Raw genomic sequence first — 18,019 nt, 5'->3', positions numbered from 1 at the left:
ACCCCAGGGCTGACTGCCAGCCTCTGCTCAGAGGCCCTTTCCCCACTTGATCTTGCTCTCTGCCATGTAGTGTATATTTTAAGTCAAATGATTCCAAACACAACCCCTAACGTTTGAATAAAATTTGTCTAGTACTGTGTGTGTGTGTGTGTGTGTGTGTGTGTGTGTGTGTGCGACACAGAAATATCAAGCAGGAATATTCCAATATTTTTGCAGAGAATCTATACTTGTAAGCTTTTCTTAAATTCAGTCACCCATATGCTAAGTTGATTTACTGTTCGTGACTCAGTTTCTTCACTGTTTATGACTCAGATCATTTTTCCCTTCATGGGACTTGCTTAGCGGATATTTGAGTGATTGATTTAATCCCATGAGTTTATATATACTCTCCTTTTGGTCAAGTATGTCAAAGATAATAAATGTTTCATAAATTGTTCTTAATTTTAATAGTTGGAGAGTATCTTTTATATTGTGAAAGTTAATTATAGTTAAGAAACAAAGGACTTTTGCATTTTGTTTTAATTGTTCAATAGATCAGCTAATTTAGAAAATAAATTTATAGAAATTTCTGATCTTATCCACAAGTGTTATCAAATGGGCGTGATGATACTCCTGCCTTGCAATACCTGACCTGTACTATTTCTGCTTTGTTTTTCTTTTTTTTTTTAATCTTTTTTTGTTGTTGTTGTTGTTGATTTATTTCAGATTTCTTTGCTGTATCTTCTGCCCTTTCTACACTGGTATCTTTGGGAGTCCTAACCTAAGTAAACTCAATGCTTTTCCCATTCTTTACATTCTCTCTTTACATCCACTAAGCTGACTTTTATTATTATGTATATTAATTAACTCCAATGTCCCTATCTTTATTTGCAACTGTTTCTTTTTTCCTAAACTTCAGATTCATCTGCTTCCTCAGCTCTCCATTGGTCATCTCACAGGTATCTCATGTTCCACAGGTCTAAATCAAATGCATCCCTTGCTGCCTCCCCCTCTACATTTGCTTCTCCATAAGTATTCCCTATCTCATTGAGTGTCACCCCAGACTCCCAGATGCTCAAACTAGGTTCTTCTAGGGTAGGGCCCATTCTTTACTTTTTCTCATCCCACTGGACCCATTCCAGCAACCACAAAGTCATGTCAATTTCATCAGTAGATAAAGCAGCCCCTACTCCTCCTCCTTGTTGGCATTACACATACCATGCTGTCGTCATTTCTTATAGCCTCATTATAAAATACCTCCATGCTCCTACCCATTTTCCATAATGTAGTACAAGTGATCATTGTAAAATTCTTCTAAAACATTGAAGAAGACACAAAAAAATGGAAATACATTTTATGTTCATAGATTGGAAGAATCAACATAGCTAAAATGGCCACATTACCCAAAGCAATATATGGATTTAATGCAATCCCCATCAAAATCCCGTTTTTGAAGAAACAGAACAACAAAAAAAATCTTCAGATTTGTATGGAATCACAAAAGACCCCAAATAGCCAAGGCAATCCTAAGAAAAAAGAACGAGCCTGGTGGTATCACACTCCCTGACTTCAAATTATACTACAAAGAAACAATATTGAAAAAGCATGTACTGACATAATTAAAAAAAAAACAACACAGACCAATGAAATAGAATTGAAAATCCAAAAATAAACATATATATATATACATGTATATATATGAAATTTTTGACCAAGGAGCCAAAAACATACAATGGAGAAAAGAAAGCCTCTTCAATAAATGGTGCTGAGAAAATTGGAAAGCCATATACAAAACAATGAAACTAGACAGCTATCTGTCACCATATACTAAAATTAACTCAAAATGGATCAAAGACCTAAACATAAGACCTGAAACAATAAACTGCATAGAACAAAGCATAGGTACTAAACTCATGGACCTTGGGTTCAAAGAGGATTTTATGAATTTAACCTCAAAGGCAAGAGAAGTAAAAGCAAAAATAAGTAAGTGGGACTATATCAAACTTAAAAGCTCTGCACAGCAAAAAAAAAAAAAACCATCAACAAAACAAAGAGGCAACCAACTGAATGGGAGAAAATATTTATAAACAACACCTCCAATAAGGGGCTAATATCCAAAACATATAAAGAACTCATACAATTCAACAACAACAACAAAAACAACAAACAATCCAATTAAAAATCGGCAGAAGATCTGAACAGACACTTATTCCAAAAAGACATACAAACGGCCAAAAGATATATGAAAAGATGTTCAACTTTACTAGGTATGAGGGAAATGCAAATCAAAACCATAATGAGTTATCACTTCATGCCTGTTAGAGTGGCTGTCATCAACAAGACAAATAATAAGCGTTGAAGAGGCTATGGATAAAAAGGGACCCTCATTTACTGTTGGTAAGAATATAAATTGGTACAGCTGCTATGGAAAACAGTATCAAGGCTCCTCAAAAAATTAAGAATAAAATTACCATATGACCCAGCAATGCCTCTCCTGAGAATCTACTCAAAAACTCTGAAAACTTTTATCTGTAAAGATATATGTACTCTGATGTTCATTGCAGCATTATTTACTGTGGCCAAGACATGGAAACAACCAAAGTGTCCTTTGATAGATGACTGGATAATGAAGATGTGGTATACTCGTAAATACACAATGGAATACTACTCTGCCATAAGAAAAGATGAAATACTGCCATATGCGGCAACATGAGATTATTGAGATTATTATGCTAAGCGAAATAAATCAGACAAAAAAAGTCAAGAACCATATGATTTCACTCATATATGGGATATAAAACTGAAAGAAACAAATAAACAAGGCAAAGAAACAAAAACTCATAGACACAGACAACAGTTTAGTGGTTACCAGAGGGTAAAGGGGAAAAGGGGGATGGTAGAAGAGGGAAGAGAGTCAAATATATGGTGATGGAAGGAGAACTGACTCTGGGTGGTGAACACACAATGTGATATATAGATGATGTATTATAGAAATGTACACGTGAATCCTAATAATTTTACTAACCAGTGTCACCCCAAATAATTTAATAAATAAAAAAAAGTAAAATTCAAATCTGATCATGTCATTTTCTTGTTTAATATCAATCAATGATTTCCCAGGGCTCTAAAGTAAAAGCTAGATAGGATGATTTATGATTCCTTCATGTCTCTATCTTTTATTTTTCCTTTATTAACTTCATTTCTCTCCAATCAAAATACCTTTGGTCTCAATAGTCTGACTATTGTGAACTATTTTCAATTCCTATAATATGCTGTTTCTCACTTTAAGCACTTCACACTTAAAACAGTAAGTTCTGCCTGGAATACTCTGGACATCTTCCTCTTCTCATGCCCGCTTTCAACTAACCGATTCTACTTATCTTTATCTTTCATAGATGATCTTCGATATCATTCCTTCTGAGATGCGTTTTTTTGGTGATCAAAGCTGATCTAAGTGCCTCTTATGTACTTTCTTAAATCCTCTGTCATATCAATTTTTATACTATATTTGAGTGATACTCAACATATTTTTCTGCCTTGCTACATCTGAAAAATCCTCCCCTCCCTAACTAACTTAGTGTTACTGAGATACTTAACTGGAGTCCCATGCTTTCCTTAAAGGTATATGTTAGATTTGCAATGACATCATGATTCTGATGTGCCTTTGAGGCAATATCCCTCCCTCTACATTGAGAAACACTCCATATGCAATGTAAGTCCTTTACATTCACATTAGAATGCAAGCTCTGTGAGGACACTGACTCAGTTTATAAATCTTATTTATTGCAGTGTTCCCAGTACCTTTAGGTACTTTGCATGTAACAAGATAGTCAAAAAAATATTGCCCAATGATATGTGTATACTAATTTCATTCATTAAATTTACAGTTATATATTTAATATATCATATTACATAGAGTATCCACTCATGTGTGTAATCTTATTTACAGTTTTCATCACCCTGGGATGAAATAAATGTTTATATTCTCTTTGTGGTTTTTTATTTTGGTATTTTTTTTTAACTATAAAGTGTGTTTCACGGATCATACAATGCTTACAAATAGTAAGAATGTAGGCGTCATAGAGGAGTATTGGTTCAAGTTCTTACTGAGGTCTTCTCCATTCATCATTTTTCCACTAACTCAGCTTTTTCCCCAGGAGGACCACACAATTGCCTATTATCAACGAAAGATACTTCCAAGAAAACTGAAGGGAACAGTTATATGCTGTGTCACAGCAGTTTCAATGTTTTCCCAGTTCAATGTAAGTTGTGGGCATTTCCTGAAGGACAGTGTGTTGTTAATGGAAATCCATTCTTGCTTGATCAGTGGGATACAATGTTAACGAGATTAAAAAGGCCATTTGTGGCTTTGCTTTTAGAGTAGAAACTACTTTAATTTAGAATTGTTTTCATAACTAGAATTTGTATGACAGAGATTTTAAATACTATACAAAGAAAATGGTACATTTTAATACTTTTAAAATACTCTTCTTATTTCTTAAGAATGGTACTATCAGTAATACTAAAATTAGAATGCCCATTACAGAGAAAAAGCACTACCTATCCTTAATCGTGTTATTTTAGACTTATTGCCTTTATACTTTAAATAAAGCCCTCCTGATAATTTTATTACTAATATGCTGGTTAGGGTTTGTTGTGTCCTTTACCAAAACTTTTGCTTTAGAGTAAAACGGGTATTGAATAGTTGAGACTAAAGGAGCTTTGAAGAATCATTAGTGTTATTCATATAAAGAACCTACTGAACAAAGATTTCCTGAAAGGATAGTGATATCTTTTGCGCATACTGTGGTATCAAAAGAAATGTAATGACTCTGATGAAACAATATTCAGCTTCAGTAACTTTGTCTGCTAAGCTGTTTTGCTAAAAGATGATACAGTAATAATCCCCTTCTTTAAAATGAGCAGTAAAACTCAGGAAATTAATATAAATGCATGCAAAATAATGTCAGTTGCTCAAACTCTAGAACACTTGGTTTGTAAAACAAGTTATAATTTCTATTTTGATTGGGACTCTGATACAAGCCAGCCTGATTCATTCACTGCATAAATCAATCACAGGAAGTTAGTAATAGAAACACTTCTGCAGCTGCAGTAACTCATCCAGGCTGTTGCATAACTATTTAGCTCACTGAAGGCGGGACTTACTAATTGGCCACTCAGGAATCCAAGAGACCTCATGGATCTACATGAGGCTTTCACACCATGCAGGAGTCTGAACACAGATGATCCAAAGACCTGTCACTGTGTCCACATTAAGCATAAGATTCAATTGCAATGGTACATCCACTCTAAAGCCTCCACACATGCCACAATGTCCCTTTCTGCTGCTTCTGTGCTTGACCTGCCTACTTTACCCCATACCTGCTTTTAGCCACAACTCTTTATGCTTCTCTCCATTATTTGGTGCTAGGAGGTCACACCTATCTGATGTACTCAGAGAAAACCAAAAATATGTTTATAATCAAAGAAAAATGAATAGGGATGCAAATAATTTACAGTGTGCAAAATATTCTTCCATCTCCCAATTTTTCACTACAGTAGATTCCCATGTTCATCCTCAACTTGAGCTTTTTAAGATAATAATGCAATACTGACTCATATCCTTAGAGTATCCAAAGGTAAAATAGACTATAGTGAATGATGCCTAAGTCCTTTTTCAGTCTCAAAAGACATATTCCCTCAGATGCTTAGAGTGCTGCTGACAACATTCTCAATGGTCAGCTCTCTCTGGGGATTAGCAGTCGGTGAGGATAGCTGTCTCTGTCAATGTCACAATCCTTTTCTGGGGTCAGTTTTTCTCCAATGATTGGTTGATGAAGCTTGGCCTCTTCTATCACTCACGGTGGCTTTCAGAGACAGCTCTAAGGGGAAATCATCTCAGTGGACAGAGCTTCAGGCAGTGTACGTGGTCATCTAGTTTATATAGAAAGAGATGTAGCCTCAGGTTTCAATATATACAGATTCATGGGTGGTGATGAATAACCTGGAGAGATAGTCAGGGGCCTAGAGGGAGAGAAATTAGAAGATCGCAGACAAAGATATCTGGAGTAGTGGCACATAGATGGAGCTTTGGGAGTAGGCACAATGTGTGAAGATCTTTGAATCACATTGTCACACCTGTCAAAAAGCATGTACCCTGAGAGATGCCTAAACAACCAAATAGAATGACTCAGCCAGTTGATATTAGCCAGCTTCTCTCATGAGTAGCTTTGCTGTTAGGGATGGAGGCTGTACATCAGGTCAACAGTATGAACTCTCACTCATTAAAGCTGGCATAGCTCCTGGTGCTGCTAAGTATCAAACTACCAAAAACAAATACTAAATCTTAGACCCCAATGTTACAATTATTCCTTCAGGAGACCAGCTAGCCACTTGATGACAAGTGGACCACAGTGTGTACTCCTTTTATTTTGGAAAGGCCAGTGGTTTATCTTAACAGTAACAGATATATATTCTGAACAGGGGTTTGCTTTTCCTGCCCACAAGGTCTCAGCTAACATGACTTTCTGTGATCTTATAGAGCGTCACATTCAACAGTAGTTATTTCACATGTCATCATATCAGCCCAAGGGACCCACTGTAAAGTAAAGCAGGTTTATCAGCGGGTACATAATGCTGAGATCCACTGGTCCTATCAGCCAGCCTGACTGAGTGATGAAACAGCCTGTTAAAGCACATTGGAGGTGTAGCTCAGGCATGTTCCCTTGTGAGAATGGGATGACATCCTCCAGGACACAGCCTATGCCCTACATTAATGGGCATCGTATGGCTCTGAATCCCCAATAACTAGAATATGTAAGCGAGGAGCCAAAGAGCAGAAGGAGGGGTGGTCCCAGCTGCCAACATTCCCAATGACTCATGTGAGGAATTTCGCCTCCTGTTCCTGTAACTCTGGGCTCTGTGGGTTTGAAGATCATGGTTCCCTGAGGAAGGACTTTCTGCATGGGCATGTCATCAGTCTCAGTGAACTTTGAAGCTATGGTAGCGAGCGGCCTGGGCACTTTGAATCTCTTATGATGAGGGATCAGAAGACAAGAAAAAAGAAATTATCTTTCTGATAGAAATAATGAACCTTGATTGTTCCTGATCCTCCATCTTAGGAGGTAGAACTGCCACCACAGGGAGACTGCAATGTGTCCCCCCCAAAATTCGCATGTTGAAATCCTAACTCCCAATGTGGTGATATTTGGAGGTGAGGCCTTTAAGAAGATAATTAGGTCATGAGGGTGAGGCTTTCATGAATGAGATGAGTGCCCATATAAAAGGGACCCAAGAGAGCTCCCTTACCCCTCCACCATGTGAGGACACAGTGAGAAGACATACATCTGTGAATCAAGAGGGGGATTTTAACAACATTCCAAATCCACTGGCACCTAGATCTTGGACTTCCCAACCTTCTGAACTGTGAGAAATACATGCTTGTTTTTTTAGTCCACCCAGTCTATGGTAGTTTTGCTATAGTATTCCTGAACAAACTAAGACAGCAGCCTATGCTGGGCACTCAGGCAATCCACTTTTGGAATATCTTGACCAACTGTGTTTGTAAGACACGTGCAGCAGCCACAGCCTGAGGAAAGTATAGTGCCCAGGGTCTCATACCACTAGATGATGCATCTAGAAGAGTCGAGGTGATATTTGAGCATGAGGGGAATCTGGAGCAAATAGAACATAGAGCCTGAGTATCAGGTGTGGCCTTGAGACCAGCTACAGAGGTGAAGTCTGTAATTTTCCCCAAGAAGCCACCAGAATCTTTGGTGATGCTGTCCCAAGCTTACATAAAGAAGTAGAGCAAGCAGAGCAAGGAGTGAACTGTAGTAGACGTGGCTGTGCTGCCCAGTTTCTCCTTCAGGGCTGAAGGATCTATTCCCACCATCCCTGCCCACAGCACTCAGCTCTTAAGCCTCTCTGAGATTAGCCCTTGGCTGAGAAAAGCCTCTCACCCCAAATCACACTCCCTTCCAGGGGCGGCAACCTGTACATGATTACTGGCTGATTCAAGTGTGTGACATTTCGTTTCATGGCATTCCAGTGCCTCTGTTTGAGCTTGCAACAATTCTGAAGCACCATCCCAACTTCAGAGACCCTCATTGTGCGCGCTGAGGAAGTTGAATAGCTCCCTCTTCCTAATCTTGTTTCCTTCCTTACCCTACGGTGTTAATTTTAAGAGCATTTGCCAACCATCTTCCGGTATGCTAACCTCTGCCTCAGAGTGCTTCCCAAGGATCAACCCACAAAAACGACTGGTTATGAGACTACCATGAAGTTGGGAAATGCAGTCTCAATCCTGAAACATTTTCCAGTTGACCCAAATTTCCTGACTACACAAGTAGTAAGCCTCCCTTTTTTGTGCAGTCAAAGGTTCTAATGAGGTCATGGACCTACCCTGAAGGGCCCTTCCTTCTCACCCTAAGGTTTGTCTGGCAAGGAGTGGACTCCCCAGACCACCAACTTGAAGACTTTAGTTCTCTGTCTTTAAGAAAACGGCAGAATCTGCCAGTCATTTTTCTTACAGCAGCACCGCCCCATAGAAACGTAGTGCAAGTTACTACATAATTTATAATCATCTAGTGTTCACAGTCATGAACTCAGAAACATATGAAATTAATTTTAATAATATATTGTATTTAAGCAAATATTTTAAAAACATTATCACTTTAACACGTACTCATTATTTTAAGAATGAGATATTTTACTTTTTTTTTGGCACTAAGTTTTCTATGTCTGATGTGTATTTTACTCTTATTTTAATTATGGGTAGCCATGTATCAATGCTCCATAGGCACATGTGGCTGCCATGTTAGGAAGTGCATTTTTCAGGGTCTTAGTAGAACCAATCACCTGTCTCTGAGGAACAAAACTTTCTATTCACATACAGAGGATTGTAGAGTCAGAGACCTAAATCAGATTCAGTATCAATGTCTGCTTTAAAATGGCCATCTTTCCTTTTATCAGGGGGTTCACTCCTGAAGAATCAAGGTGAGTCTAGAATTTGATTTGGAGTGCACTTTGAGAGTCTAAATGTTAGGGTGTGGGCTTGACCTGGTGATTAACACAAGTAACGGGAGGTTGAAAGATCTTGTGATTGTGTCATGACAAACACCTTTAATTATAACATAGCCGTGTGTTGACTCTTCTTGGTTTTTAGATGATGTATTTGTTAAGAGTCATGAAGTTACCTGTCTTTAGAATCCCTGAGTTAAGTCTAAGATAATTTAGTTGACTCAAACACTACACTAATAATGTTATGTAACCTATGGGAATAGATACAAATACTCTGTTGGGAAACAAATTATGTCATTTCATAAAGCCATCTTATTAAGGATGACTACAAAACCCATGAAATAACCTGTTTTCTAAATTTCTATTTCCTAGATTTATTATTATTCACAAATTAATTTTTAAGGAAGTAATTTTAATTTTTAGTATAAAATAATAATTATCCATTAAAATATACTAGATGTTGTGTTATGACTCTAAAGTTATATCTAAAGTAGTAATAGTATTATGTTTAAATTACTGCCTGGGTTCATATCCTGGGCTCACAACTTAGTATCTGTGTGGCCTTACACAAGTCATTGAACCTTTCTGTACTTGAGTTTTGGGGCCTTATTTTTGAAAAAAAACAATACTACACCTTCCTCTTAGGGTTGATGTGAAGAATATGAGTCAATAGGTGTAAGACATTTAAAAAGTGCTTAGCCCAGAGTAAGTACTAAATTTATTATTGTTTTTAGATGCCTATTATATGATAGAGACATTGAGAAGGTTGCATTGGATAATTGCTTGTACACACAGTATCCCATTAAATCTACACAATAATCCTGGGATATGGCCACTTCTACCTTGCTTGGAACAATTTGCTCAAGGTCATACCACCAAACAGTGGTCAAGTTAAGGCAGCAAAGGTCAAAGCTAAAGAAAATCATCCTGTAGCTATCTTAGCATTTCTTCATAGCTTTTTCTTTCTCAGATTTACGATCAAACTTTCAATCTGGCTATATCATCTGTTTAGTTCATTCTTCTGAAGTCACAGGATTAGATCTGATTCTCAGGCAGTCTTGTCCTTAATGCAATGAGGAACTGAAACTCTTTCTTAGAATACATATAATATAAAGCGTGATTCTTCTAGAAGCCCTATAAGCCACCTCTGAGTTTGCTGATGAAATACCTATTCTAGCTTACATCACAGATACTGCTGTCTGAATATATGTTTGTTTGTTTTTTTATTCAAAGGAGTTTGCACACCTTTATCAATTTGAGAACATGATTTTCTGCAAATCCGTCTGAGATGTACAATATATGCATGTGGATTTTGTACTGAAAGTAAATTCACCACTCAGCCTCTTAGCCTTTCTTCAAAGTCTCTAGTATATCAAAGTTTGTGACCTCAGGGTTCAAATGCCGTTTTTATACCATAAAATAAAGCCGCACATTTATTCACATATAATGTTCAAAGTATTGTCAGAGTTATTTTCCCTACAGCAAGATTTAACTTTCAACATTCAATTAGGTGGTTCATCATGTTGTATTTATTTAACATTACATCACCATTGCTTCATAGCAAACATCCTTCCATGAGCTGAGTCAGATATTAACAATAAAAATTCATCTTTTTATTAATAAAATTTAAAATACACAAACTATAAAATCTATGATAAATCTAAGTTCTTGAGCTTCTAAAATCTGTTTTTGAAAGGTATATTTCATCAATTTTCCTATCAGAGAATAGAACATTCTGAATTGAGGGATATATAGTGCTTTTTCACTAATAGAAAATTACCAAAGCTTAATCATCATGCTTAATAAAACCATACATGATAAATACTTGGAAACCAGAGACAGATAACAATTCATGTCTACATTTATAAGAAAGTACAATAATGCTTAGTTATACCATAATCTATTAGAAACATGATATTTATTTTAAAACTACAAGTATAGGTTCATGGGTATGGTTGGATTATTTGATTTAAAAAAAATTTTTTTTAAATCAACTGAATTATCAACATAAAACGTTGTGGAATGGAGTTAATATCTCATTTGTAGTATCTCTGGACTTCTTTTTAAGAGCTAACATTTTTATTTAAAATAGAGAGAAACTGCATTAGCTATCAGGAAATGAAAATAAAAACCACAACGAGATACCACTTCACATCCACTAAGATGGTTATAATAAAAGAGACAGATAATGTCATGTATTGACAAGGATATAGAAAAATTGGAACCTTCGTATACCGTTGGTGGGAATGTATTGGAAAACAGAGTATGGCAGTTCCTCACATGGTTAAATATCGAGTTATGCGATCAAAAAATTTCACTTTTATGTATATACCCAAGAGAAATGAAAACCTATGTCCACACAAATATTTGTACACAAATGTTCATAGAAGCATTATTTATAATAGCCCAAAGTGGAAAGGGCCCAAGTGTTCATCTGATGAACAGACAAATCAATGAAGTATATCCTTACTATGGAATATTACTCATCAATAAAAAGGAACAAACTACTGATACAGATTACAACATAAATGAATATTAAAAATCTGATGCTAAGTGAAAGAAATTAATCACAAAGGACCAGATATTGTGTGATTTCATTCATTTGAAGGTTGTGAATGGGCAAATCTATAGAGTTAGAAAGTAGGTAAGTGGCTGCCTACGATTGGGGGATGTGGGGGTTGGGATAAAGGCTAAAAGGTACAGGGTTTCTTTAAAGGGTGATGATGACAGTTTTCTAAACTTGATTGTGGTGATGGTTGCACAACTGTGAATATGCTAAAAGCAATTGAATTGTATTCTTTAAATGGGTGAATTATATGGTATATGAATTATATCACAATAGAGATTTTCTTTTTTTGAGAGAAACAGCAAAGTGGGTCACTGTTAAATAAAAAAAAATAAAAAATCTTCATTTCCTTCAGATTTGTTTGAAGATCTTGCTAAAGTATTTTGTGTGTAACACATTCAACTAATATAAAGGATTTAAATAATACTGGGTTTTAACCATACTTTACTAATACTTAATGAAAATATACAAGGTCAGAAAATTAAGTTCATGAACTCATCCTAGGAAAAGTGCTACATGACTCATTGCTGAATATCACTATGGTCACCTTCAAAGTACTCCACATGGGAAGCTATGCACCAATGCCAGTGCCTAGTCCACCCTTCAAAGCAATTTTGGAACTCTTTTTCTGGAATGGCCATCAACTGTCGTTGTATTACCCTTAATGTCCTAAATGTCATCAAAATGTCTTCCTTTCAATAGTTCCAATATGTTCAGGTAAATAAAGAAGTCATTGGGGGGCAGTTCAGGTGAGTAGTGGGGGGAGTTCCAATGCAGTTATTTGTTTACTGGCTAAAAACTCCTTCACAGATAGTATTATGCAAGCTGGTGCATTGTTGTGATTCAAGAGACATGAATTGTTGGCAAAAAGTTCAGGTCCTCTAAATTTTTCACGCAGCCTTTTCATCACTTCCAAATAGTAAACTTGATTAACTATTTGTCCAGTTGGTACAAATTCATAATGAATAATCCCTCTAATGTCAAAAAAGGTTAGTAACAGTGTTGCAAAAAGTTTGTGAACTTAATTGTCAGACCTTGTATGGTAGATAAATGCTGTTAAAAAACAGTTATTGGGCCGGTCGAGTGGCGCGTTGGTTAAGAGCTGGCTTGGGACACCAGAGGGCCCCAGTTCGAGTCCCACATATGAGGGCCAGTGACACTGCCCTCCACAGCTAAGATGCTGAACAACAGCTCAACCTGGAGCTGGGCTGCCATGAGTCGCCGGCGATGGCATAGGCTGCAGCCCCTGTGGCAGTGGGTTGCCATGGGCTACCGTGTGTAGCCAGCAGCCAGCGTGAGCGGCCAGCAGCCGCAGTGAGCGGCCGTCCAGAAGCCGGCGCCTGATCTGCCTCACCAGGGAAGAGCGCAATGATGGTGCCAACTTGGGCCAGTGAAGCAACGTCCTCCACAACTAGACTGAAGAACAAAACAACAGCAACTTGTCTTTTCCCCTTCCCCCAATTCCCCAGATCTATTGCCACCCCCCAATTCCCCAATAAAAATCTTAAAAAAAAAACCAAACAAACAATTATTGTTTGTAGGGTTATAGTGTTTTTAAATAGTATTAAAATACTATGGTTGTGAAAGTCTTTGAAATGAATATTTCACTTATAGAACTATATCCTTTGAAAATAATTAAGTGTATGTATAATTATTTCACTTCAAGGATGTTTATTAATATTGTGTCTAATAGTAAACATTTAAGGTTACCATAATATCCACCAATAAGTATTAGGTTAGACAACTTCATTTCATTCAATAATATATTTTCCCACTTTAAAAAGTTATGGAAATAACTATTGTAATGAAAATGCTTATAATACAGGTTTGGTGACTAAAACAGGTTTAATTTAAGATGTACAGTATGACCTCTTTTTTTCCTAAAGGTATGCACAGAAAATTATCTGTTAAAAATAGTAGTTATCTCTGAACAGTATGATTGTATGATTATTGGTATGTGTCTTTTCTTTTGCTTATCTATATTTCCAAGTCATTTCGATAATGTATATCTGCGGACTGGGTAATCTGTAAGATATTTTAATTGTTTTTAAATAACTGAATAACATTTTAGTGTTTACAGAAACCAACACAAGGCACTGGATCACTCCGTCAATATTTCACCTGAGGGGTTAACTCTGGTTACCCTGAAAGGAAGACAATAAGAAATTGTGAGCTTGATGGACTGTATAGAAAGGGAGAGGAAAAAACCTCCCTGTTTTTCCATGAGGATAGTGGAATATTCATCATGGACTGATGGTACTTAACATTGCTCAGGCTGTTTTCATCCATCACTGTCTAGTCACTGCCAACTCCTTACCAACCCCAGCCTGAGGGAAACATGATAGATGGTGTATATCAAACAAAGTTCCCAGTTGTAAGCAAAAGGAAGTGAGTTTGGCTATTTTAAGCCAAAGAAATGGACTGGAAGTATGCCGAGGGCTCAGAGAATGAATAGGAGGTAAGAGGACCTGCTTAAAAAACCATCAAGAACCAATGGGGTTGTGGAAGCCAAGTAGCAACAAATTCCTGGTTGGAATACACCATCCAATATTACCCAATGTCCGGGCAAGAAGACCCATGCCCTAAGATCTCAGTTTTAGAGGGCACACTTGGACCTATTCTGAATATGACCTACTCCATGAAGCAAAAGTTTGTGAAGCTAAGTGAATTTGATTACCTAGAGCTGAAGCCCTGCCTTCTTGATCATGCTCTGGATACGTAAGGCCCCAGAGTTCCTTGCACAAATAGTCCTAAACTCACTTTCAGATCTGATGCAGAACTATTTACAAGTTCTATCCACTCAAGAATGAACCACACACAGGGATGGCCGAGGTATGACTTTCTGTTGGGGGATATGGATGGAGCTGGGATCTGCAGGCCAAGGTGTCTACAGGTATAGGCACAAAACTCCTTACAGTTATATCTATATAGTTAGAGCAGGACAGAGCCAGGAACCAAAAGAGAAAGAGACTAGGGACAAGCAGACTAGGGACAAGCACCAGGGGTCCACTCTCCCCAAGCTTCCAAAATCCAGCGTGCAACTCCAAGGGATCTGAGAATTCTCAATTCAAACCTGGCCAACTGGGTTGTTATGAAAATTACATTTGTCAAGATATTAGAATAGAAATATAGTATGTACATTATTAAACAGTTTGTTAGATTGATTTACAATTTTTAAATATTTAATTTTATAAGAACGTGGGCTTCCGTGTGTACTGTTGGGCCTCACAAATGCTGCCATTGCGACACACCTAAAACATTTCTTATTGCTCCTCTATCTTTACGTGGTTTTCTCAAGAGTCAAAGTCCTAGAAATTAAATTGACTGAGCCCACGTAAGGAGGTGCCCCTTAGCTGCTAGGCATTGAGAAGAAATAAATCTGACCCTTTACAGTTTCTAAAGTGAGGTGGGGCCCTGCTAATCCACAGGGCCACACACAATGGTGACAGCCTATTCTTAACCACCAGCAATTAGGAAAGGGAAGTGCGTGCTAGACAGCCAAACAAAACAAAATGCAAACAAATTTGCATTTTATTGGAAGGAAGAAGACCATTCTTAGCAACTAGCTATCTTGGGTCAATTTAATTAAGCCTCCTTTCCTTTGTACATGAAATAACCATAATAATGCTTGCTTCTTGGCATTGTTAAGAGCATTTTAAAAAGATACATGTGAAAAACGCTCTGCAAACTGCAAAGTTCTATCTGAATTATAACATTTTCATATTCTAGGGAGAGCTCTGACAGCTGCTAATCAAGAATTAAAGGAAATACATTAAATTCGGGGAGACACTTGACAATGATGAAGAGTGATAACAGGCATGAGTGTACTTGTTTAAACACTGTTCTATTCGGATCTTTACACTTTGCATGCTACTGCTCATCCCTGAATTAGAATGCATATCTCTCATATAATCTGCAGAATTTACTTACAATAAATTTTCAGGCTTCATTTGGTCATTCCCATAAACTCAATAGACTCTAAACAGGTTGTTAAGTATATTCAAGGATTTTACAATGAACAGCAGAACTCCAGTTATCATTAAAATGAAGTGCTAACATTGGGATAAGGCCACAAGGAAGCATTTGCTGCTGATGATCTGGAATTATTATTATTTCTTTGCTTGGCCTTTAGAAGATGAATTGTATGATGTATATCTACCTTGTTTACTAATGAGATATTTGAAATCAAGATGTCAAACTGCCCATGTATACATATATGTTTATCAGAACTAGGGACTGTCTTACCATTAAGCTCACAAAAAGTTAGCTTCTTTGTTAATTGCCCAAATTTACTATCTATGTTGGATGCATAAAATTTTATGAGGTGATGGTCATTTTCTAATTTAACAGTGTTACCTAAAAAGCGTTGGTAAGTTTGAGAGCAAAGTTGACATTGAATAGGAGGTAAAAGACAGAAAATGAAGGGTTTTGTTTTAGGAGAAGTGTATGCAAAGAAGCTTCTTTCTGTTTAGGAGACAGAGGAATTTTGCTGAGAAACTCACCTAGATGCAAAAGAGACTAAAGTCAAATATCCCAGATAATTAGCAAACAGGCATTTGAAAGAGAATGAATCAGGATGGATTTAAGGCACTCAGAAGGAGCCAGGAAAATGAACATTGGGTTAGTATAGCCTGAACTTGGAACTAGAAAAAGATTTCTCAAAATCTTAATTTTTCCATATGAGTACAAGTAAAGGACAAATACTTCAAAATACAATATCCATAGAGACCCAGGAAAATAAAACACATTTGTTGCTAAGTTATTTTCCTCAAGATGCAGATTGGGATTGATATCTTCAAATTTCTTCACACAAATTATCAATTTATGGGAATGGCTTGGTGAAGCAAAGATAGAAAAACTGGAAAAACCATCATGATGCCATGCCCAGAGAGCACCAAATTTGTTTTAACCTTGTGTTCTTTAGTGTTGGAATCTGGGAAAACTAGGTTTATAAAATATTGCTTGACAGGTGAATTTAAATGTCACTCAACACCTTGGATGTTATGCCCTGCTCTTCCATCCCACATCAATAAAGTTCTTCTAAATCCAATGTGCAGGATAAAGCTGCTATGGGAAATATGGTGGTTGGAGGATGGTTATTGTATTCAAGGTGAGTATGTTATCTCATTTGACATAATGTCAAATATTATTTATGAGAACCTGTATAGCGGCCACAGTTATCAGCAAAAATATCCCTCCAATGCAGCATCACAACAAAGTTGATAGTGCAGTCCAAATTTATAGTAAAGCCATCACCTAGAACTGTCTTCTCTCAGACACTTGAATGGTGATGTCTCACCCTTTATTCAGGTCTCAACTAAAATGTTACCTCATTGGTGAGGTCTTCCATGACAGCCCTATAAAACGGCAACTCCAACCTTCAAACAACTACTTTTTCTATTTCTTACCCAAGGTTACTTTTCCCTATACTACTATGGCCATCTAATAATACATACGACGACTGTCAATTAAGTTCACGAACTCATCCTAGAAAAAGTGCTACATATCTCATTGCTGAATATCACTGTGGTCACCTTTGAAGTTCTCCCTTTGGGAAGCTATGCACCAATGCCAGTGTCTAGTCCACCCTTCAAAGCAATTTTGGAACTCTTTTTCTGAAATGGCCATCAGAGCTGTTGTATTATCCTTGATGTCCTGAATGTCATCCAAATGTATTCCTTTCAATATTTCCTTTATCTTCAGGTAAAGAAAAAAGTCATTGGGGGCCAGATCAGGGGAGAAGGGAGGGTGTCCTAATACAGTTATTTGTTTACTGACTAAAAAAATTCATCACAGACAGTGCTGAGTCAGCTGGTGAATTGTCGTGATGCAAGAGCCATGAATTGTTGGCAAAAAGTTCAGGCTGTCTAACTTTTTCATGTTGCCTTTTCAGCACTTCCAAATAGTAAACTTGGTTAACTGTTTGTCCAGTTGGCACAAATTCATAATGAATAATACCTCTGATAGCAAAAAAAGCTTAGCAATATTGTTACAACAAAGTTTGTGAACTTAATTGTCAGACCTCATATACATATTTGCTTCTATATTAGTTGTACTTCTCTTCCTATATTCTTGTATGGCCAGCACCACCAGCCTCAACAGTACAGTCTGAGCAGGATTTTCAAAGCACTCAGTGATGGCTCTCAGAAGAAAGCAATGATTTATAGGCAAGTGGAGGTGGGTGAGTCCAGCAGGTCATGGGATATGCAGTGTGTTTGCCACTTCATTGGGTACCCCAGTAGAATGAAGCTTTAAGGGAGTTATGTTTCACATGTGGCAGTTGAAAAAATATCACAGTATTCAATCTTAAATCTTTTTACTTCACTTGCCTTTTTCTCTCTTTTAATTCTAAATAAAGTTTATTTTATTTATTTATTTTTTTAAGATTTTTTTTATTTTTTATTGGGGAATTGGGGATGGGAACAGTGCTGGGGAATTGGGGGAAGGGGAACA

General features: G+C 37.0%; 1 long non-coding RNA gene across 1 annotated transcript in view; it reads left to right on the top strand.

Moving 5' to 3' along the window:
• The first annotated feature begins 4,160 nt into the window (after positions 1–4,160).
• Positions 4,161–18,019, top strand: part of LOC109374005 (uncharacterized) — a 31,415-nt gene continuing 17,556 nt past the window's right edge. Inside the window, exon 1 of the long non-coding RNA XR_002122328.1 lies at positions 4,161–4,241. This is a non-coding gene — a long non-coding RNA (uncharacterized LOC109374005). The remainder of the gene's footprint in view (positions 4,242–18,019) is intronic.

Source organism: Hipposideros armiger, unplaced genomic scaffold (assembly GCF_001890085.2).
Source record: "Hipposideros armiger isolate ML-2016 unplaced genomic scaffold, ASM189008v1 scaffold_774, whole genome shotgun sequence".
In the NCBI taxonomy this organism is placed as follows: domain Eukaryota; kingdom Metazoa; phylum Chordata; class Mammalia; order Chiroptera; family Hipposideridae; genus Hipposideros; species Hipposideros armiger.
The sequence above is the reverse complement of the archived record's forward strand: the minus strand, read 5'-3'. Positions and strand labels throughout refer to the sequence as shown.